At 37.7% G+C, this 25,343-nt stretch overlaps 1 pseudogene; it reads left to right on the forward strand.

Moving 5' to 3' along the window:
* LOC124973318 (cyclin-dependent kinase 17-like) overlaps window positions 1-25,343 on the forward strand; it is a 148,614-nt pseudogene that overhangs the window by 36,848 nt on the left and 86,423 nt on the right.

Below are 25,343 nucleotides of genomic sequence, written 5' to 3' on the forward strand. Positions count from 1 at the left end.
ACAGCCCCCCATTAGTATGGCTCTTGATGCTGGACTGGTAGTCAAAGATGGGTAATGAAGGAGGTGGCTGTGTACCAACCTAAGACAGGAGCTGCAGCATGCTCTGCAGGCTCTGATGACGGGTAAGGACATATGCTGACCACTCAGCCTAAGACAGACACGGTCCTGAGCCTTAGTTTAATAATAAAGAAGGGGGATATGTCGGGGTTCCCGGGACCCCCAGCCTTGGGCAATGTCATGATGGCGCCTGGCACTGAGCCAAAAGCGGCCAGCTATACAGTAAACAACCAGCGAATTCCAATGATTGGCTAGTTAACGATGTGATTAGAGCATGCCCCCCTCGTGTACCTATTCTATGCCTGCAGCTGTCCGCGCGTTTACCTCGTGTACTCTCCCCTGATTGGTTGAAGTGTATATAAGCCTGGTGGGTGGGAGAGTAGAGGGAAGCTGAGGTGGAAGCTGGGAGTAAGAAGAAGCTGAGAGAAGAAGAAGCTGAGAGTAGGAGAAGAAGCGAGGAAGAAGAGTGTGAGTGAGGACGTGAGCCGAGCGGGAGAAGCGGAGCTGCTGAAGTAGGCGTGAGCCGAGCGGGAGAAGCGGAGCGGCCAAAGCAGGTGTGAACCGAGCGGGAGGAGCGGAGCGACCAGAGCAGGCTAGAGTTAAGCAGAGGGAAAGAGAGCGAGAGAAAGAAAAGAGAGAACGGGATAGAAAAGAGGGAAAGAAAGGAAGACTGTGCACAATAAACTTCCAAAGCTTCAGACGTTTGTCGTGTCTCTCTCTGTGGCCAGAGGGAATGTGATAGTATTACATCTAAAAATTCAAATAATGCTAAAGAAGTTTGCTATAATAATCAGATACAGAAGAAACCCAGAACATTTTAGATAAATAAAATCATTTGACATATTTGTATTCTTATAGACTTCTTTGTTTTGAGTGCTATGTTTTACATTTGCAAAGATTTTATTTGTTCAAAGTTTAACAGTTTATAGAAACCTATTTTGAAAATAGACTGTCCACCTTGTGTGTTTCAGACTTTTATAATTCTGTAGAGAGTAAATTAGTAACTTCAATCTTACATTTTTTTTAATAGTGATTTTGGTAAATATAAAGGAAAACCAGTTTCCATTATTGAAAGAGAGGTCTGAATATATGACTAGCACATTGCTAAGAATTTTAGAACAAGGCTTTAAAAGTATTTTCATATACATTTCATGAAGATTATTTTCATCATAGTTTATATTTTCCTTTGCAAGTGTTGTAAATGCTATTTGTAGATCTCAGTTTTTAAAATTCTGTTTTTTCTTCTTTTATATTAGTACTAATTTGGAAGGAAATAGACTTTAATTATCATAATTTGACAAGAGGTTTGAGAAGTCTTATAAGTCAGGTCTAAATAGTTGAAAAATATTTTATTGTTTATTAAAATTTCATTTAATGTTTTCCAAATGTAAAATTTAACATGAATATATTGAAGGGTAGCTGTGCTCAACACTGAAATCCCAATTCAACCCAACAGTAGTATATTAAAATAGAAACTTTAGAATTTTCAGAACACATAAATAAATATGTGGAGCCTGAAGACTTCACAGCTTACAATTTCTTCAGACCAGGAAAGTTGGTGCATGCCCACAACACAGCTACTTGGGAAACTGAGGTAGGAGAATCACAAATTTGAGGCCAGTGTGAGCAATTTAATGAGACCCTGTTTCAGAATTAAAGTGCAAAAGAGTTGGGGGCATAGCTCTGACTTAGAGTGCTCCTGAATTCAATCCCTACTACACCCCCTCCAAAAAACCACCAGAGGCATTCCTGCCATTAATCACCTGCTGCCTTTGCATTTGGTATTCTGATGTCCTTTTTCATCTACAAGTGAACCTAAGATATCTCTTGAGTCTTCAGTACTTAAAGTTCTTTTTGGTAAACCTGGAAAATCAAGATATGTTCCATATTTCTCTTTTCATCATAATACACAAAAAACCTCTACCATTAACCTTATAGGAATTGCTTTTTTCAGAGCAGTAGAGTGCACCTACCCCTCTTTGAATCACAGCTGATTTTGAAACTGAGTAGGAATTGCTAAAAGTAAAGTATTCAGGAGGTAGGTGTTAAAAACTGAATGAGTTATTTTTATAACTGGTAATTTGCCAGGGTATGCAACCCCATTCTCTCTGATACCTGAGACTTTACATAAAGCTACCAAGTCCAATGGCAATCTGACCCAGATCAGATTGTTTATTAAGTGAGTAAGTGCCTGTGTTTGATTGACATACTGGAATTTTATAATCAAACTATAAGCTTTAGTAGTATAGAGGATCTGTCTTTTAGACTGCTTTCTCTAATAAATGAACTATTACTATGAAAACAAAATTTTGTCATATTTATAATATTTATTTTTATAAACACTATTGACAAAAATGATAGATGCTTCAAATTGAACAATGAACTAAAATTGAGAAAACAACTCAAAATGGAAAAGACATTGTCCTTAAAATGATATAATTTCTTGTTTTTTTCCTCTTACTATTCTAGACCAGTTGCTTTTTACTTACCATAGCTTATGCTAATACCAAAGTATATCTCGATACCTCTAAGATTAATTTTTACTTATTTGCTTTTGTAGCAGTTTCTATACCAAATTCTACATGTGTTAATTTATTGCCACAGAAGAATGGTGTTGCATTGACACTTGAAACCACAAAACCTTCTCACTAAAGAAAAAGGGGATTTAAAGCTAGCAGGGTTTGGTATGGAATGATTAAATATTTATAAATTCCTACAGGTGGTAAGGTATAAAAGAGCAACCATTTTCACAATGTGTTATCACCTTCATGTGAATTTGAAAATTTTCTCTGAGCCCACTGAAAATATTTGACAGAATTTTGTGGGTGGTTTATGTTGGTTGTTAGCAAGAATACTAAAAGGCATTTGTTCCCAGTTGTGGCCATGGACCCCAGGTTTCTAATACCCTTTCAGGGAGTGTCCAGAGGTAAAAATATATTTTCAGAAGTGCACTAAATGTTAATTTGCTTTTTTCCCTGTGTTAATATTTTAACTGTTGATCCAGTAGCAATAAGAATAAAACTGGTCTTTTCTGGTATACATTTAGGCAGTGCCACCAAAGTATATCATGGCATTCTTCACCACTGCACATTCTTAGAAAAAATGTATCAGTTACACTTAAAATATTTTTCCAAGCAGTAAAACGCATTAATTTTATTAAATTCCCATCCTTGAGTAAATGATTATTATTTTTGTGTTGTATATGTATGATGAAATAGAAATTATATAAAAAACATATGGACTGCACACAGAAATACTATAGTTATCGCAAGGAAATATTTTTGGGTGATTATTTGGCTATAAGATGAACTAGCCCCCACTTTTTATAAGCAACATTATTTTTTCTATAAAAAATGACCAACAGACAAACTGTGGTTATTCAGACTTAGATATTTGGCAGATTTTTCTTGAAATTAATGAATTAAACTTGTCACTTCAAGGAAATCAAGTGTAGGTATTTCTTGCCAATACTAAAATTCAGGTTTACAAATACAAATTAGATTTTGAATTTTTGGATCTGCTACTTTAAGCTTAATATCTTTCCACTACTTAGAAACTTTTTTGATGAGGTCAGTTGTGATATTAACAAATAGAGGATTTTTAAAAAATTTTTTGAATAAACATATAAAAATTTCAACCTGTAACTTAAGAATAAATATTTTTCCAGTCATTAGCACCTCACAATATAGAATCATGCATGGTAAAAGATTCATTTAAAGTGCAAGTGTTGTGCCCACATCACAAATCCCCAAAGACCACCAGGGAGCATTCTCTGATACAAAAGCAAAAGAGTCTTTATTGCAAGCTTGAACTTAGACTCAGCATTCATTGATGCAGCGTGTACTGGTTGAGTCCCGAGTCTTGATTCAGTGGGATTTTTATGAGCTCCACAGTAGAGAGGGAAATTTGAACAAAATGAAGTACAAGATTGACTGATCTTTCAGCATGTGTGATTTGGCATGTTTCCATTGGTTTAGGGTACCCAGGTGTTAACATATTGACATATATGGTTTGGAATGTTAGGCATTGGCTCATGAGCTCCTGATAGAAACCGAGGCCTGAAATATTTTATGCCCTAAATACAGCCTGTAATGATGTGGTTCAGCTCCCTTTTCACAAAATAGACCAGTGAATTTTCACTAAAGTATGAATAGTTTATTGATATAATTTAAGTTACCATATAACCTTGAATAAAGAAGTTAATCTAATTCTAATATATTAAAGAACACTATCTACAAAAATTAGGAAATACTATTAAAATGTTTCTCCTCTTTTCCAACTTCATATCTGTGAGATTTGATTTTTTTCATATAGCTATATATATTATGATATGTTGTGATATGGAGTAAAGCAACATATCACAACAGATAGAAAGCAAAAGCAAATAAAGAATACAGCTGTCTTCTATCAAAATAGACTCTAAACAACTTATTAAAATGTTAAAAAAGACCATTCTTAACTAATTTTTTTAGAAAAATCATTTTCATAAAAATGTTATTCATGCTAACATGAGAGGTGTTTTTAATGCATAAATAAATATTTTAATTTTCTCATATTGTATGGCAAACATCAGCAGTAATCTATATAAGGAAAAACACTTTGGGCCCTTAATAATTTTTAAGAACTTAAAATGAATTCCAAGACCCAAGAATTTAAAATCCACCACTGAAACCGGATCCCTTTATATGCTTGCCACCACGACTGTATTTATTATGTGCTTAATAATTTAATTGGTACTTATTTACTTTTATCATATTAGGTAATCAGATTTTAAGAGACTTGAAGGTAAAACAAAATTAGATGTTCTTTTTTTTGAGTAAATTTTTTCTACTAGAAGATAAAACTTTGTAGATTAGCTTTGAAATTTTTGTTACTCTCAGCATACTTTGATAGAACTTAGTTTTTAAAAACCCATGAAGTTGTTGTGGGAACTCAGCTGACTCTTTAACAGACAGGAACAGGTCAATTTGACGAGTTTGATCTTAAACACCTAGCAAAACATTTTAAACTAAATATATCACCATTCTTGGGCATTTAAAAGAAATAATAGTTAAATGTAACTTAAGATGTACACTTGTGTTAGCCCACTAGAATAAAGACTAAAAGCTACAAAAGAGATATTCTTAGGCAAATGTGCCTGATAACTATCAAGAGAAACTGCCAGAGTCTGAAGTTTTTAGTCAGTTTAAGGCCTACAAACACAGGTAGACTTAATCTATGTTTGCTAGTATCTCTACTAAATGTTGTGTTTACATTCCTGATAACCTAGACAATGTTAAAGTTCCCAAATAAAGGCCTTGTCCTTTCCAGCCTTTGCTAGTCCTTGTTATGGGAACAAATTCTCAGTTCTTCCACCCCCTGGTGAGGATATTCATTGGCATGTTCCAGATTCTGCAACATTTATCTTGTTGCATTTTAGTACTCATGTCTTTTTGTTCTCTCACAGAAGTACCCATCCCCAGATGCCTTTACAACCTGCTCTGCCCCAACCAGACTTTTACCATGGACCCCTCGATTAACCCAATTTCTAAAAAGGGAACTCCAAACTGCTTGCCCCACGCTTCCCCCTTCCAGCTTATAGAAGCCATAGTGGTCATCGACCCACTTTCCCTACAGCAGGAAAGGAGTTCCTAAAATTAGAGGGGTGAATAAAGCCAGAATTGGGGACAGGCAGTTAGTGTAAAAATACAGGATCAGTAAAATTGAGGAAATGAAGTCCATGAAAACCATCTGCCTCTGGAAGTCTGGAAGTTGAAGACTGCCCCTGGGACAATGGACTTTTTACATCTCACCTGCAAAACCAGCCCTAGTCACTTAGGCAGGAAGGAAAGATAAGGTGGGAAAGAGCTGGAGAACAAAAGCTTTTCTTATAAAAACAGAAACAGGGGAATGTAATACAAAGCTGCTCTCCCACCCTTTCTGTTGAATCACAATCTAACTTGTCAGTTTGAAAGCTGCTCTCACCACCCTTTTTCTTGCAGCCACTTCCCCGCCTCCCAACTTCTTGTCAGTCTGTGAACATCCTAACTAGCTATTGGTTCATAGGTCAGCTTGCAAGTATCCTTCTCCACTATTGGTTCCCTGTTAGCTCAGCATTATTCAACTGCTTAAGGGTAGACACCCCGCCATCTTTTCTCATGCTTTCTCTCCCCCTGACTCACTTTCTTTCTCCTCCTCGCTTTTCACACTCTCTTGCTCACACCCTTTCTCTTTCCTTTCTCTTTTCCTCTCATTTTCTCTCTTACCCTGCAGGGGGACACTCTGTTTGCTTAATAAACCCTCTTATGTGATTTCCCATGTCTGGTGTGGTTTTTGTGGGTTTTCTTACAGTTTTGCAAAATTGAATTTTTAATTTTTCACGAATTATTACAATAGTTTTACTTTTGGAAAATTTTACTGAATTTTATGAGTATTTCAGATTTTTACTCAGTAATGAATTAAAAATTTACTTTTTAAATGGTGAATTTTTCTTTGGTGATTTATAGACTTCTACTCACTTAGTAATTTGCTATTTGTGTGAAGTGTAAATTTCTATTTGCATTTACTTCCTTAGAAAGAAAATGAGTGGGCCACCTATGTTTAAACAAAAATATTACAAGTTATTTACATATGCTTACATAGATTACAGTCTTTTTAGAATAGTTTATATTGTTATTTCCCTTTTAATTTTCCCCACTCCTCCTTCTCTCTTTGTCAAACTGTATTTACTGCTCTTTGACATAATCACAAAATGAATGGCTATGACAGAGAAACATTCATGAGTATTTGAAATGCAAAAGGAATGTCAAAGACCATCAAAAATCCACTTTTCAGCAAAGGAAACTATCAGCAATGCAAAGAAAGAGCCTACAGAGTGGGAGAAAATCTTTGCCAATCATACTTCAGATAGAGCACTAATCTCCAGAATCTATAAAGAACTGAAAAAACTCTACACCAAGAATGCAAATAAACCAATTGACAAATGGGCTAAGGAAATAAATAGACACTTCACAGAAGAAGATCTACAAGCAATCAATCAACATATGGAAAAATGTTCAACATCTCTAGTAATAAGAGAAATGCAAATCAAAACCACCCTAAGATTCCATCTCACCCCAATTAGAATGGCTATTATCAAGAATACAAGCAACAACAGGTGTTGGAGAGGATGTGGGGAGAAAGGTACACTCATACATTGCTGGTGGGGCTGCAAATTAGTGCAGTCACTCTGGAAAGCAGTGTGGAGATTTCTTAGAAAACTTGGAATGGAACCACCATTTGACCCAGCTATCCCACTCCTTGACCTATACCCAAAGGACTTACAATCAGCATAATACAGAGATACAGCCACATCAATGTTCATAGCTGCTCAATTCACAATAGCCAGATTGTGGAACCAACCTAGATGTCCTTCAATTGATGAATGGATAAAGAAACTGTGATATATATATATATATATATATATATATATATATATACATTGGAATATTACTCAGCTATATAGAATGATAAAATTATGGCATTTGCAGGCAAATGGATGAAATTGGAGAATATCATGCTAAGTGAAATAAGCCAATCTCAAAAAAACAAAGGACAAATGATATCGCTAATAAGTTGATAATGACACATAATGGGGGTGGAAGGGGTTAGTGTTAGGGTTAGAGTTAGAGTTAGGGAGGGGGGCAAGAATGGAGGAAGGAAGGACTGTATAGAGGGAAAAGAGGGGTGGGAGGGGTGGGGGGAAGGGAAAAAATAACATAATGAATCAAACAACATTACCCTATGTAAATTTATGATTACACAAATAATATGCCTTTATGCCATGTACAAACAGAGAAACAACATGTATCCCATTTGTTTACAGTAAAAAAAATCCACTTTTATCTGGGAATACTCTGAGTGCTTTAAATTTTGCCTCTAACTTCTTTAAAGGAAGCAAAGCAAATTTTATCTTCTCACAGACTAGTAAGTAATTCTGATTACTACCAGGTGCATTGATGCATGCCTGCAATCCCAGTGGTTTTGGAGACAGAGACAGAATGATTACAAATGCAAGAAAAGCCTCAGCAAGGTAGTGAAGCCCTTAAAACAATTTAGCAAGACCCTGACTCAAAATAATAGCTCAGTTGTAAAGAGGCCCTGGGTTAAATCTCCAGTACCAAAAAAAGAAGAAAAGAAAAAAGCAAAAGACAGAGAAAAGAAATTCTGATATTTCCATGACATAATATAACCAACTTTGTTGCTTTTGTTATTTATTTTATTGCATAGTAAATACACTTGGGGCTTCAAGTAAGTGAGAGTCATTTCAGTTTGAGTCTTTATAATGTAAATTGTTCTTGAGCCTTCTGATAATTCTACCCTTTTTTCATGACCAGTGAAAATCAGAGGTCTAGGAATTACAAAATAGTCATTTTCATTAATGATAAAAATTGACTTGTGTAGAATTGATACCGCCATTTACTGGTGACGAGTTCTGCTCCCTCTAATGTTGGAGTTTGAACACTAGAGAAGCATGCCAAGGCAAGCATATTAAGGAGGTTTTATTTAAAGTTAATAATACAGACTTCTCTGGGGAGAAAGAAGGAGGCCATGGCTGATATTCTAAAGTCCCAAGAAGTGAGTGTACCCTACAACTTTTATAGGTTAAGTTCTCTTTTGTTCTCCAGTTCTCTCCCCCCTTATTTCTCCTTCCTGTCTACATGACTAGGCCTGGTTTTGCAGATGAGATGTAAAAAGTGAGAAGCAGATGAGGCAGGGGGAAGGTCAAAGTGATTCAGCCAGACTAGGGTCCAGGGGGCATTAATTAGCAGCTCCATGCTTGCAGTCCTTGATAAGGGCAGGTAAATTTGGTAATCAATGAGCTCTGGATATCCTTAACATTCCACTTGGGGCAGTCTCCACCTTCCAGAGGCAGATGGCTTTCTAGGCCTTCATTTCCTCCATTTGACCTGATCCCCTAATTCTACACTAACTGCCTGTCCCCAATTGTGGTTGCAGAATCATGTGACATTATTTAGTGGAGTTTGAGAGACTGTATATTTCATTTCATACCAATACCAAAATTCTGATTGTAGACCAGGAACCTATTTGGACAAACATGCTTGTTCATGATCTTCTCAGGAGCAGGAGAGTAAAGTATTGGGGGAGCTACAACTGGCAACTTGCAAAGCTATAGGATAAGCAAATTCATATCTCTGTTCTTTACCTCCTTATAACTCAGTCTTAGCATCTGAAAGATAAATCAGAAAGCCACCTTCTATCATATTAATTACCAAAAGTTATAGAAAATAATTTGTTTTACTTATTTCTCAAAGTTGGGAGATTAATAGTAAAATCAATAATAAATAAAATATTGTCAACATTGTTCAGTTACTGTTAGCCATAATTCAAATATCTGGTATTGCTTATGCAATTTTTATCCAATGTAATAAAGTATTGATTTATGGTTTTTGATATTTTTCATATTTTAATCAGATATATAAAGTTATGTGTCATATAAAGTTATATGTAATAGTAATCTCAGCTAAAAAATTCTCTTGTTTAAAATAAAATATATGATAAAAATAAATTTATTTTCTTAATCTACCTTTCAAAATTGCTCCTTCTTCAAGTGATCAGGATTTAGAGGCTTAGAGATGAAAATAACTCTAGTGCTAACGACACATAAAGTTGAGAACTCTAGTCTTCATTTCTGGATAATTAGTGTATTCCATATTAAATTGACAAAGGAATGGCAAATGTGCATCATTTACAACAATTAGTAATACTCAAAAGCAATGAGGTCTCTCTTAGTCTAAACTTATTCATGTAACAAGAAGAGGACAGAATACATTGTAATTTTTATTCCATGGAAACATTTTCTGAATGGATTTCTGCAAGAAAATTGTTAGTAAAACTCAACTGGATTATAGACTAATGGCTTCAGGATATTTAATAAAAAAATGGTATAGCAAGTAAATGTTAGAATTAGGTTAAAGGTGATAAAAGTTTATAACTGTGGCAAGTAAAATTGTGTATCTTAGTGTCACTGACCTATTTGGGATTAATTTAATTTCAGCTAGAAAATAATTTTGGCACTATGACTTATAGACAAAAGGAAAACTTTAACTTAGATTAAGATAAACTAAGTATCTACGCCTTATACCACATACATTCAGCACATAAAAGTAAGAAAAAATTTGTGGTCTCAGAATTATTGTATTTAGATTAATTATATAATGATATGCTAGCCCAATACCACATGTAGTCAGCAGAATTCATAAAACCAATTTTGTTGAAGCTTCAAGAAGTCATTGAGTAGCCATGTCAGTATCCCTGTTGAATGGAGTCATGGTGAGGATAGGGACTAATAAATCCTCTATATTATTAATGGATTTCAGTATATTTAATTCTTTTTTTTCTTTTCCCTAGTAAAGACTAGCCAGATCTGTGTCAGTTCCCACAAGACTTACTCAAGTGATGTTGTCACACTGTGGTATCGGTCACATGATGTGCTTCTTGATTCTGCAGAGTATTCAACTCAGATTGACAAGTGGTAAATATATAGAGATATAAAATTGCCACATTTATAATTTAGAAATCATGTAGCTGATAACACAGGGCATAATAATAGTGATCTTAAAAGAGTTGTTATTTTAAGGAACCACAGCATAAACAGTGAGTAAGAGTTCTGGCATGTTATCAAGATTATCTATGTTTAAATATCAATTTTTTCATCCAAATCACTGGCCTGTGCCTTAGATACTACATTTAAGTAAATGGGAATATTTAACAATAACTACTTTAATGTTCTGTAGATAATGTTCAGGCCAAATTAATTAACACATAAAAAACTCAGAAAAGTGTTGATTGACACAGAAATTGAAAGCAAAATTATTCTATTATTATTTAATATTCATCAAAATCTATAAGTTTTAAGTTGTTCTAAAAACAATAATCAAAACACCATAACCAGAAAAAGTAAGTTCTGACAAAATCTTAGAACAACAGTTATACATGATAAGTACTTATAAATAGTTGCTGTAAGCTCCGGGGAGCTTGGCGGCAGGACGAAATGTAAGCTCAGCAGGCTTGGTGGAAACAGCAACCAAATAAAATGGGACAGAAAGTGGCCAGAGCAAGCTTTATTGGAATTTGTCTCTCAGGAGAAATTCCCAGGCCCCCAGGGGTACAGGGACCCAGAGAAAATTGCCCTGGCTGTCCAGGGTTTTAATAGACTGGGAAGGGAGGGGGTCCTGTTGAGTGACAGGTGGGTGTGAAGGGTCAGTGGAACTTTCCATCCACCTTGCTGCGAACTTTCTGGTCACCTTTTGGTGGGCTGGTCTTTGTTCCAGCTGCTCAGCTTTGCCCCCTACAGTCACCTAATTTCCGACTTAACATCCCAAACTTTTTGGTGATATAGGGGGCTGGAGTCCATCTGGCTACATCCTGCATGTTAGGGGGCATCATGGGGAGAAAAAGGTTCAGATTTTAGGTCAGTGGGGAGGCAGCTATAAGAGTGTAGGAGCATCTGGTTGTAGGTCACCTTGGCAACCTCACTTATGTGGTTCCAGGCAAATCTGAGAAGACAGGGAGAAATAGTTAGCTGAAATCATATTACAAATAGGGGAATAAGGGTAGGAGTCAGCCAGGTGACAAGAGTGGAGTTCAGCCATCCTGGCCAGGGGTCATTTGATTCTTCTTGCTTCAGCCTTTTATTTAGAAGTTTGAGAGTTTTGACATTGCTTTCATTAGACCAGTTCATTGAAGCAGCAACAACATCCTTCTCTTAGGAAGAGGCGTATTCCCCTTTTGTCTGCTGTCAGATCTAGTGCTCAATAGTTCTGCAAGGAAACTTGAGCGATGAATGTTATTCATCTTTGCAAGGATGTCAGAGGGGCAGCAGATGCCTCTACTACCTTCTGGAGTTGCTGTTCTAGCTTTTGTTTTGGCAGTGACTGCATAATCAAGTCCTCTTGTTAGTATAACCTGTGTTTAGTAGAGATCTCTATATTTCTGTGACTTAGGGCTAGATAATCATACTAGCAAGCATAGATTAAGCCTATCTATGTAGTTTAGGAGGATCTGTAGACCTTACACTGACTAAAAACTCCTGATTCTGGCAGTTTCTCTTGATAGTTAGCAGGTCCATCCACCTAAGAATTTATCTCTTGTAGCTTCCAGTCTTTATTTATTCTAGGGGAGTTAACACAAGTATACATCTTAGGTTGCTTTTAACTATATTTCTGTTAAATGCCCAAGAATGGCTATATTTTGGTTTTAACTGTTTTGTTATGTGTCTAAGATCAAGCTGGTCAAATTAACCTGTTACTGATTTTTCTTGGCCTCTGTATTTAATCAATCTTTAAATTTGATCTTAACCATCCAGCAAGCTAATTTCACCAGTCATAAAGTAAGACTGCTGGGCTTTAACTTCAATGTTTATGACTTTACATTTATTTACCCCCTTTTATCTAATTGGGGTTTACATTATCTGTCCTATCGGTGATGCCTTAGTATTTCAAGTTAATTCACGGTGTTTGCTCTTGAAACAGTACTTCTGCAAAAGTTAATCAGGCAACAGAGTTTACAAGGAAAATACAAAATGGAATCACCAACAGTAAAATATTCAGTTTGTGCAATAGGTATCCGGAATTTTAGCTGAGTCTTAGTTATTCATTATATCCCCTGTTTGAGATCACAGTAGTCTTTACAATAAACATCAAACTTTTGAACACAACTTTAAATGAATTAAAGTCTGGCTTACTTTGGAGCCATTCTAACATTCAGCAGGATGAGGCAGAGCCTTATTTCAGGTAAGGCATGGCTTTTCACAAAACACAGATTTTGAAGATTAAGCAGAGATCAGATGGAACTCTGTTCTCTGATGGAAATGCAGTTCTAAATTTGCATCAGCAAACTTTATATATGTCTTATTATCAGGTTAAAGAGTATGTAAACATTATTCTTTGTTTTCAGGAAACTTACAGAGACTAGGACATCTATGTAACTTTTTCATAGCTGCAAAGTGCAATGTTAGGAGCTCTGTGTAGCTCTCAAGAAAGTCCACTGTCCAAAGTTACTGTAAGGCAGGCAGGAACCAGAGAAGGGAACTGAGGAAATACTGATTATCTGGCAAAGCAATTCCTTCCTGCCTGAGAGCTGTGTGCCTGAGATCAATGTCAGAGCTGATAGGATTCTTGCCCAGAGCCTCCCCAGTGAGGGTACTGCCACAGCAGTCAGGCATCTTGTGCCCCTGCACAGGAACATTCCCAGGTGCTGGACTACAGTCTGTCTTATGTACATATAACCAACTTAGTTATATGCAAACTTGTTGAAATTTGCCCTTTATTTACACAGACTTTCTTAGCACTTAATTTGACCCTCACATATTTCATCACACAAGAACTTTCTACCTTAGAAACATTTTTTTACTTTCTACTGAATACATTCCCATTCTTTGAACCTTCTGTTTTTCTTTCCTATCTGGTGAGCACTTTGTGGTGAAAAATTCACACTCCTTCCATATAGGTCAATGTGAGTGAGCAATCAAGAAGGCATATTTGGAATCTGTATGGATGTTGACCTGTTTACATTTGGATAAAATTAGAGCCCTGATCAGAGGAAAGAATTCTGCCTTTGGGGAAGTGGTTCCTTCTGGAAGGCAATTGGCTTCCAGAACTGAGGCAGTAGTGACAACTGCGTAAAGCAGCTCTACAGCATCCATCAGGACCCAGCACAGAACTGCCATCTACAAAAATGGTTAGGTTTGGTGAGAGGAGTGGGTAATTGAAGAGTTTTTCACAAGGTGAACGTAGCATTTTTAGGACCTGTGGGAGTGGAAGGGATTTATGGTTTAAGGGGTCCTGCAGTTGATGGGTGGAAAATACAGTAATTGGTTGAAGTAGGGTGTTTTAGAGCTTCCTTAGTTAACTTGGCTGCTGCTGTGAGTGCTCAGAGACATGGTAGCCACCTGCAAACTGTGGAATCAAGCTGCTTGGAGAGATATGCCACCAGTCTGTAAGAAGGTCCAGTTGGCTGCGTGAGGAGACCAGTGGCAACACTGGTTTTTCATTCGTGAAGAGGTGGAAAGGACGGTTAGGGTTGAGGAGAGAGATAGCAGGGAAGGATATAAGAGCATCCTTGAACTTGTAAAAAGCATTAGCTATCATCTTGGGGGAGGTAAGGGGCCTATGTGGAGTCTCTTTTGCTACCTGTTATAGGGGTTTGGCAAAGAGTGCAAAATTAGGGACCCAGTGTCTGAAAATCCAGTTAAACCCAGGAAGGACAGAATGTAATCTGCCGTTTCTTGTGGCTGTAAGTCATGCAGGGCTTGGATTCTGTCTGTTGTGAGACTCTTAGGAGTGAGGAGTATGCCCAAATATGTGACTGAAGGGGTGGTGAGCTGGACTTTGGCTGGGGAGACTCAATAGCATCGAGACCCCAAGAAGTTAAGGAGCTGGGCAGTGTGAGTCTGAGAGGCCTTGAGGGATGGGCTACATAGGAGGAGGTCATCCACTTATTGCAGAAATATACTATTTCCCAAGTCACAAGTAGCCAATTCCTGAGCTAAGTTTTGCCCAAAAAGGTGAGGACTGTCCTGAAAGACTTGGAGTAAAACTGTCCAAGTCAGGTGTTGAGACCTAAAGGATGTAGGATCCTCCCATGTGAAGGCAAAGAGGTAATGAGTTAGGATGGAGGGGAACTGTAAAGAACACATCTTTGAGATCCAGGACTGTGAAGTGGGTGGTAGAAGGGGGGATGTGGGAAAGAATGGTGTAAGGGTTAAGAACCACAGGGTGGGTGGAAATAACTGCTTGATTAATTAGATGGAGGCCCTGGACCAAGTGATAGGTACCTGAGGGTTTATGTACTGGCAGTATGGAGGTGTTACAAGGGGAGTCAGTAGGGATAAGGAGTCCCTGAGTAAGCAACCAATCTATAATGGGTTTAAGTCCTTCCCTGTGAGTACATGAAATTGGAAACTGGGCACGTGAAGGAAACTTAGCTTGAGGTCTCAGTTGGATAAGGACTGGCTTGTGGTGGGAGGCTATGACTGGCTTGGAAGTATCCCAAACTTGGGGGTCGACTAGGTCTGGATGATGAGGCATTAGAGAATGTATGACACAGAGGTAGAAGGTGAGTACTAGCAGTGTACCTGGGAAGAAGCTGTAGGGTGGATCCTAGGGGTTGGAGAACATCTCTTCCTAGAAGGGGGACAGGACAGGAGGGAATAATTACAAGTGTGTACAAGGATGTCCCTCCAGGGCACAGGCTAATCTAGCTGTTCTGCTTGGGAAGGAGGGTTTTCCATCAATCCCCATAACCAAAATCTGGTGAGAAAATAAAGACTCAGAGTGGGCAGAAAAGACAGAATAGGTGGCCCCAGTGTCCATAAGGAAAATTATGGACTTACCCGCTACCTGGAGCTTTTAACCTGGGTTCCGCTAAGGTTAAAAGGGTCCTTGAGTCCGGGCTCCTTCAGTCTTCTGTGAGTCCCAAAAGCTCATGGGAAGGGATAGCCTGGCTGGCCACTCCTCTGTGTAGAGACACTGAGAAGGGACCGGCCATAGGGCAGTCACTCTTCCAGTGTCCTGCTTGTTTGCAGGGGGGACACGACCTGGTGGGGGGCTGTGGGCTTGGACATCAAGCCCAGTGACCTTCAAGTTCACACTTGAAGCAAGCCCCTGGTGGAGAAGATTGCTGACTTCCCTTTGAAGCTCTCACTGGAGCCACAGGCCACAGGGCAAATACCAAGGCTTGGGATTGGAGTGTCACCTTTTTCTGTAAATGAGCTTGCCTGGCCAATTTGGCTGAATTTTAGGCATTACAGACTTTAAAGGCCATTTTTACCAGATCTTGGATAGGGGTTTGAGGGCCCTCCTCAGCTCATTTGAGCTTTATTTCTTATATGAGGGGCTGATTGAAAAATGAAGTGGGTTGCTAGCACTGTAGCCCCAGAGGGAGATTTAGGGTCCAGTTTAGTATATCTAGTAAAAGTCTCTGTAAGGCAGTTAAGAAACAGAGCTGGATTCTCATCTGGATTCTGGGTAATTTCCCTCAGTTTTAGTGCCAACAGGGGAGGAGGGAACAGACTGGGCAGAGGGATGTTCTGAAGGAGATGGTGGGAGAGCTCTGAGGAGGAAGCAGAGGGAAGGGGGAGTTGCATCCATAGGAGATGGGTGGGTTTTCAGCTGGAGGAGCACAGAAAGAGGGGGCAGAGTTCTGGTCAGAGCATGGAGGGGGTGGAGTTTGGAACCGCCCTGGGGAGGAGAGCATGGGTGGTGGAGCAGGTAGAAGGAGTGGAGTGAGTGCTAAATTCCAAAAAGAAAGCTTGTGAATGGTTGCGAGTGCCTTTTGGTGGCCATCTTGAGATCTAAAACATACTGAGGCTTGGCCAGGGCTGAATAAAATACTAGTCACTTTTCTACTTTAGGACAAGGGTCGCCCAAGTCAGCAAGAATTTGAAAGTCAAGTGAGCCCTCTTGTGACCATCTTGAACCATTATCTAGAATATATAGGGGCCAGGTGGAATTAAAAACTAACTGCTTATGACTTAAATCTCTGGGAAGTCCTAGTTTAGTAAAATTGCAGTGGATACAGCCCAAAGGAGATTTGGGTTCCAATGAGCTCCCAGTATTTCTCATTAGCTGTCCAATTTTACCCAGAGAGATGTACAGAAGCAGAATACACGTCCCAGTTCTGACTTGTGTACACCGGGAAGATGGCAGGTGAGCCAAAAGTTGAGATGTCCCTCAACTCTTGGGGACGTGAGATGGACACAGAGGCTAACTGGAAGCCCAGACATCTCTGTGGTGACCAGAACCGGATGGACGGAGGGAGTTTGTGGCACGCCAATGGAACAGAACCCCCAGTGGAATGGAAGGGAAATTGGAGTGGCAAATAGGAAAAAACAAACAAACAAACAAACAAACCAGGGAACTTACCTCACTTTGAAGTGGGATGGAGCAAAAAGGAGTAGAGCTGAGCAGGACGGGATGAATCTCCTGGTTCTTCTGAGGAGGGGTAGGCCTTAACCCCAAGGCACTGGGGAGACCGAAAATCCACTCCCAGGTTTTGGCACCAAATGTAAGCTCAGTGGGCTTGGTGGGCACAGTTAGCAGCCAAGTAAAATGGGACAGAAAGTGGCTAGAGCAAGCTTTATTGGAATTTGGCTCTCAGGTGAAATTCCCAGAACCCTGGGGTAACAGGGACCTGGAGAAAATCGTGTGTGGCCCTGGCTGTCCAGGGTTTTTATAGACTGGGATGGATGGGGGTCCTGTTGAGTGACAGGTGGGTGTGAAGTGTCAGTGGAACTTTCCATCCACCTACAGTGCCAGAAAGGGTCACAGAGAACGGCTAGTCACACATTTGATAATGTATTCTTGTAGGTAGAATAGGAAATCATTCAGTTTGTGAAGGAACAAACATTTGAAAATAAACTGTTACAGGTAAATCTTCTCAAGAAGGGAACAAATTTGTTTAGTCCAGTTGCTGCAAACTTTCTGGTCACCTTTTGGCGGGCTGGTCTTTGTTCCAGCTGCTCAGCTTTGCCCCTACAGTCACCTAATTTCCAACCTAACAGTTGCTATCAATTACTGAAATTTTGTCATCTATTGAAATAAAAGACAGTATTGGGGACCTGACTCATCTGGGAGAGGGTAGTAAATATGGTGTGTTCTCCAGTGTCAACACTGGGTGCAGGACCCTACAGTTCCAGGTAGTGTTAAGAAAGGGTGTGTGCATGTGTGGGAGAGGTGCCTGTGCATATTTAAGCATAAAAGGGCATTTTGTAAATCTGATTGAGTTAAACTATTTTATGTATAAACTGGACTATTTTATACATACTATTTTAGGGGTAGGTGACAAGATACATTTCCAAACTTGTTTCCATATGGAAAAAGTAAAGTTCGGGTCATTTGAAGTAAATATAAGAAAACCAACATACTGCCTCTAAACACTCTCATCACAAAGTATTTATTCCACAAAAAATAATATCACAATAAAAATGATACATATATGAAAGGGAATGAAGATTTGCAATCACAGATAAGACATGTACAGAGACCAATGTTCAGGTTGTATAGTTCTAAAAATCTTCAGCCATAGCACTTTAACACTGATCAAAGAAACACTAAAAGAAGGTGGGGGGTTTGCTGCCCTTTGGATCCTATTTTGACTAAAGTACTTATTTTAAGAACACACACAGCATGAGGTAGTGCTCTGAAAGTTATTCTCCATTTCTACTGTTGTCCCTGCATAGAGCATTTTGATCTATCAAAAATTTTATTATCCCATTTCTAATAAGTGGATCTAGAGTGTAGTTAAAGTATTTTGAGGAAGAAAGATACCAAGAATAAGATTTGTGTTCATTTGAATATTTCCAGTCAACATTTAATTTTAAAAATATATTAAATTTTAGTTGAAATTCTTGCCCATTGACTTATTTTAGGTTCTCTAAGAATCTTGCATTTTGTATGTATTATTTTATTCTACAGTTTTAAAAAAATATGTAGTTGTCAATGGACCTCTATTTTATTTATTTATATGTGGTGCTGAACCCAGTGCCTCACACATGCTAGGTAATTACTCTACTTCCCTACTGAGTTGTACACTGAGTTATAACCACATCCCTTATCCTACAATTTTTAATGATATTTCTTTTCCTGTTTTGGACAAGTAGTTGTTTATAGCTAGGCCTTGGGGAAAAGAAATTGGAATGCCCATCACTGTCCTACCTTCAAATGAGTTCAGTAGCCCAGAGCAAATCTCAGCTTCTTTTGCAAACCTGTCCTGATCAAGAAACAGGTGGAGGGAAGCATTTCCAATGTCCCTTTAAGCTTCTAGCTCACACATTTTACTTTCAGTAATTTCCAGTTCTCTGAACCAGTTCCTTTTATTTTAGTAAAGTGTTAACCTCTATGAGAGAGTACCAGTAGTGTCTGTTTGTGGATTTTGGAGCCAGTCCCATCACTTTGCAGTTACAGCATACTGGAGTTGTTGAATTATTTTTCCCTAAAAACCTGTGTCTCCACAGAGGAGAGAGAAGCTTGATTCCAATCAAAAATCTGAATTTCTAAATAAACCTAAATTTAGTTTCTGAAAATTCAAGTAATATGTTTTCATAAAGTTAAATTTTTAGCCTTCTCATAATCCATGCCATTTAATGCCTGGTTTGGATCAGTTATTTAGTCACATTTCAGGTTGATTTCTGTTACTTTGTAGTTAAAGATTATAGTTAACCTAATTGTCAATGGGAACTTTCAAATTCATTTATCTACTTTGGAATATTCCTGGTTCATGGAAATGTTTGGTGCCACTGTAATGGTGCCTCATGATTTTCTTTTCTTTTTTTTTAAAGAACAGAAAATAATTTATCATTGTTCTAAACTGTACTACACAAAGAATTTATTTGTTGTGTCTGCAGGTAGTTCCACAGTGATGTGATTACTGAAGAATTTTTGCCAGGTTTTCTTCCAATGTACCATAAATGCAGAAGAATATAAAGCAGTTTATCATGTCTCAGGTTCCACAAGCAATGCCTTCATTACCTAGTTTGATATTTTCATTATAGTACTTTTTTTATTGTAAACATATGGGATACTTGTTTTTTCTCTGTTTGTACATGGTGTAAAGGCATACCATTTGTGTAATCATAAATTTACATGGGTAATGTTGTTTGATTCATTCTGTTATTTTTCCCTTCCCCCCACCCCTCCCACCCCTCTTTTCCCTCTATACAGTCCTTCCTTCCTCCATTCTTGCCCCCCTAACCCTAACTCTAACCCTAACACTAAACCCTCCCACCCCCCATTATGTGTCATCATCCACTTATTAGCGATATCATTCGTCCATTGGTTTTTTGAGATTGGCTTATCTAACTTAGCATATTTTTCAATTTCATCCATTTGCCTGCAAATGCCATAATTTTATCATTCTTTATGGCTGAGTAATATTCCATTGTATATATATATATATATATATATATATATATATATATATACCACAGTTTCTTTATCCATTCATCAATTGAAGAACATCTAGGTTGGTTCCACAATCTGGCTATTGTGAATTGAGCAGCTATAAACATTGATGTGGCTGTATCTCTGTAGTATGCTGATTTTAAGTCCTTTGGGTATAGGCCAAGGAGTGGGATAGCTGGGTCAAATGGTGGTTCCATTCCAAGTTTTCTAAGGAATCTCCACATTGCTTTCCAGAGTGGCTGCACTAATTTGCAGAACCACCAGGAATGTATGAGTGTACCTTTCTCCCCACATCCTCTCCAACACCTATTGTTGCTTGTATTCTTCATAATCACCATTCTAATTTGGGTGAGATGGAATCTTAGGGTGGTTTTGATTTGCATTTCTCTTATTACTAGAGATGTTGAACATTTTTCCATGTTTGTTGATTCCTTCACAGATCTTCTTCTGTGAAGTGTCTGTTCATTTCCTTAGCCCATTTGTCGATTGGATTATTTGCATTCTTGGTGTAGAGTTTTTTGAGTTCTTTATAGATTCTGGAGATTAGTGCTCTATCTGAAGAATGATTGGCAAAGATTTTCTCCCACTCTGTAGGCTCTTTCTTCGCATTGCTGATAGTTTCCTTTGCTGAGAGAAAGCTTTTTAGTTTGACTCTATCCCATTTATTGATTCTTGCTTTTATTTCTTGTGCTATGGGAGTCCTGATGAGGAAGTCTGGTCCTAAGTCGACATGTTGAAGATCTGGACATACTTTTTCTTCTATAACCTGCAGAGTCTCTGATCTGATTCTGAGGTCCTTAATCCATTTTGAATTTAGTTTCATACATGGTGAGAGATATGGGTTTATTTTCATTCTGTTGCATATGTATTTCCAATTTTCCAAGCACCATTTGTTGAAGAGGCTATCTTTTCTCCATTGCATATTTTTACCCCCTTTGTCTATATGAGAAAATTGTATTTATTTGGGTTTGTGTTTGTATCCTGTATTCTGTACCATTGATCTACCTTTCTATTTTTACCAGTACCATACCGTTTTTCTTACTATTACTTTGTAGTAGAGTTGAAGATCTGGTATTGCAATACCCCTGGCTTCACTCTTTCTGCTAAGGATTGCTTTAGCTATTCTGGGTTTCGTGTTCTTCCAGATGAATTTCATGATTGTTTGCTCTATTTCTGTAAGGTATGTCATTGGGATTTTAATAGGAATTGCACTGAATCTGTATAGCACTTTTGGTAGTATGGCCATTTTGACAATATTAATTCTTCCTATCCAAGAACATGGGAGATCTTTCCATCTTCTAAGGTTTTCTTTAATTTCTTTCCTTAGTGTTCTGTAGTTCTCATTGTAGAGGTCTTTCACCTCTTTTGTGAGATTGATTCCCAAGAATTTTATTTTTTTCGAGGCTATTGTGAATGAGGTAGTTTTCCTAATTTTTCTTTCCAAAGATTCATCACTTATGTATAAAAATGCATTAGATTTATGTGCATTGATCTTATATAATGCTACTTTACTGAATTCACTTACGAGTTCTAAAAGTTTTCTGGTGGAATTTCCTGGTTCTTCGTATATAATCATATCATCAGCAAATAAGGAGAGTTTGAGTTCTTTTCCTATTCGTATTCCTTTAAATTCTTTGGTCTTTCTAATTGCTCTGGCCAGAGTTTCAAGGATGATATTGAATAGAAGTGGTGAAAGAGGGCATCCCTGCCTTGTTCCACATTTTAGGGGGAATACTTTCAGTTTTTCACCATTTAGAATGATATTAACCATGGGCTTAGCACAGATGGCCTTTACAATGTTAAGGAATGTTCCCACTATCCCTATTTTTTCTAGTATTTTGAGCATGAAGGGGTGGTGTATTTTATCAAATGCTTTTTCTGCATCTATTGAAATAATCATGTGATTCTTGACTTTAAGTCTATTGATATGGTGAATTACATTTATTGATTTCTTGATGTTGAACCAAACTTGCATCCCTGGGATGAAACCCAGTTGACCATGGTGCACTATATTTTTCATATGTTTTTGTATGCAATTTCCTAAAATTTTGTTGAGAATTTTCGCGTCGATGTTCATTAAGGATATTGGTCTGAAATTTTTTTTCCTCGATATTTCTCTGTCTGGTTTAGGTATCAGGGTAATATTGGCTTCATAGAATGAGTTTGAGAGGGTTCCCTCCTCTTCTATTTTATGGAATACTTTGAGAAGTATTGGAATGAGCTCTTCTTTAAAGGTTTTGTAGAACTTGGCTGAGAACCCATCTGGTCCTGGACTTTTCTTTGTTGGTAGGCTTTTGATGACTTCTTCTATTTCATTACTTGAAATTGGTCTATTTAAATTGTGTATGTCCTCCTCGTTCAGTTTAGGCAATTCGTATGTCTCTAGAAACCTGTTGGTGTCTTCGAAATTTTCTATTTTGTTGGAGTAAAGATTTTCAAAATAGCTTCTAATTATGTTTTGTATTTCAGTTGTGCCTGTTGTGATATTTCCTTGTTCATTCCGAATTTTAGTAATTTTGTTTTCTCTCATCTTCTCTTTGTTAGTGTGGCTAAAGGTTTATCAATTTTTTTTAATTTTTTTGAAGAACCAACTATTTATTTTGTCAATTTTTGTATTGTTTATTTTGTTTCAATTTCATTGATTTCAGCTCTGAGTTTAACTATTTCCTGTCTTCTCCACTTTGGGTGTTGGTCTGTTCTTCTCTTTCTAGGGCTTTGAGCTGTAGTGTTAGGCCATTTATTTGTTGAGTTTTACTTCTTTTATTGAATGCGCTCCATGAAATAAACTTTCCTCTAAGTACTGCTTTCATAGTGTCCCAGAGATTTTGATATGATATTTTTTTGTTCTCATTTACCTCTAAGATTTTCTAAATTTCCTTCCTAATATGTTCTGTTATCCATTCATCACATAATAGCATATTGTTTAATCTCCAGGTGTTGGAGTAGTTTCTGTTTTTTACTCTTTCATTTATTTCTAACTTCAATCCATTATGATCTGATAGAATACAAGGTAGTGTCTCTTTCTTCTTGTGTTTGCGGACATTAACTTTGTGGCATAATATATGGTCTATTTTAGAGAAGGATCCATGTGCTGCTGAGAAGAAAGTGTATTCGCTCTTGGTTGGATGGTATATTCTATAAATGTCTGTTAAGTCTAAATTATTGATTGTTATTGAGATCTATGGTTTCTTTGTTTAATTTTTGTTTGGAAGATCTCTCCAGTGGTGAGAGAGGTGTGTTGAAATCACCTAGTGTTATTGTGTTATGGTCTATTTGGTTTCTGAAATTAAGAAGGATTTGTTTGACATACATGGATGAGCCACTGTTTGGGGCATAGATGTTTATGCTTGTTATGTCTTCCTGATTTATGCTTCCCTCAAGCAGTATGAAATGTCCTTCTTTATCCCTTTTTACTATCTTTGGCTTGTAGTCCACATTATCTGAGATGAGGATGGATACTCCAGCTTTATTGCTGAGTTCATGTGCATGGTATGTTTTTCCCCATCCTTTCACCTTTAGTCTATGGGTATCTTTTTCTATGAGGTGAGTCTCTGGCAGGCAACATATTGTTGGATCTTTCTTTTTAGTCTAATTTGCCAGTCTATGTCTTTTGATTGATGAATTCAGGCCATTAATATTCAGAATTATTATTGAGATATGATTTGTATTCCCGGTCATTTGGTTCATTTTTAAAATTTTATTTATTTATTCATTTATTTATTTATTTGGACATGATTTGGTTCCTCCTTTATTTGACAATTCCTTTAGGATAATTCCTCCCTTTTTCTGATTTGCTTTTTTGTTTTTCATCTCTTCCTCATGAAATATTTTGCTGAGAATGTTCTGTAATGCTGGCTTTCTTTTTGTAAATTCCTTTAGCTTTTGTTTATCATGGAAGAATTTTATTTCATCGTCAAATTTGAAGGTAAGTTTTGCTGGGTATAAGATTCTTGATTGGCATCCATTTTCTTTTAGGGCTTAAAAAAATGTTATTCCAGGCCCTTCTAGCTTTTAGTGTCTGGATTGAAAAATCTGCTGATATCCGTATTGGTTTCCCCCTGAATGTAATTTGATTCTTTTCTCTCACAGCCTTTAAAATTCTGTCTTTATTTTGTATGTTAGGTATTTTCATTATAATGTGCCTTGGTGTGGGTCTGTTGTAATTTTGTGTATTTGGAGTCCTATAAGCTTCTTGAACTTGATTTTCCATTTCATTCTTCAGATTTTGGAAATTTTCTGATATTATTTCATTGAATAGATTGTTCATTCCTTTGGTTTGTTTTTCTAAGTCTTCCTCAATCCCAATTATTCTTAAATTTGGCCTTTTCATGATATCCCATAGTTCTTGGAGATTCTGTTCATGATTTCTTACCATCTTCTCTGTTTGTTCAACTTTGTTTTCAAGGTTAAATATTTTCTCTTCAATATCTGAGGTTCTGTCTTCCACATGTTCTATCCTATTGGCTATGCTTTCTATGGAGTTCTTAATTTGGTTTATTGTTTCCTTTCTTTCAAGGATTTCTGATTGTTTTTTTTTCAATATCTCTAACTCTTTATTGAAATGATCTTTTCTTCCTGTATTTGCTCTTTTAACTGTCGATTGGTGCGATCATTCAATGCCTGCATTTGCTCTTTCATTTCATCATTTGCTTCCCTTATCATGTTAATTATGTATATTCTGAACTCCCTTTCTGTCATTTCTTCTGCCATTTTGTCATTGGATTTTATTGATGTAACATCTAGATTTGTTTGGGGCATTTTCTTCCCTTGTTTTCTCATATTGTTCAGGTATCAGTGGACTGCTAAGATATTGCAGATTTCCTCTATTGACTTATAATGTGCCTGAAGGTTTCTAGTATATCCCCTCTTAACCTTCAGTAGCCTGAAATCTTGGAGGAAGTTGGTAATGCAGTGCTCCTCAAGGAAGCTGCCTCTCTAGGTGTGGTGGCCTTCAGGTGGGGTATATTCCTTGCTAGTGGGCAGAGGTGCCTCCACTTGTTGGCCAATGGTCATCCAAAGGGAAACTAGGCTGTGGGCTGAGGCAAGTCCTGTTTGGGCCTGTTTCTCTGATTTTACCGTCCTTGTGGTAAATCTCACACGGCAGTGTAGACTCACCCGGTGGGAAGGTCTCGCTGGTCAGTTCCCCTCCTAGAGGTTCCCCTCAATCTACAACTACCATCTGTGCTGGACTGCCTTCCTCTGCAATGTTCCCAGGGGCCTGGACCTAGCTCCTGGGCCTGGGAGCCTCACCCTTTGCAGACAAGTCTCCTTAGGGGCTGCCTCTCCTTAGAGAATCTGCCCACAGTTCTGGAACCTTCTTTCCACCCCTCAGCTTGTCTCTGTGCA

This window comes from Sciurus carolinensis (genome assembly GCF_902686445.1).
Source record: "Sciurus carolinensis chromosome 14 unlocalized genomic scaffold, mSciCar1.2 scaffold_124_arrow_ctg1, whole genome shotgun sequence".
Lineage (NCBI taxonomy): Eukaryota > Metazoa > Chordata > Mammalia > Rodentia > Sciuridae > Sciurus > Sciurus carolinensis.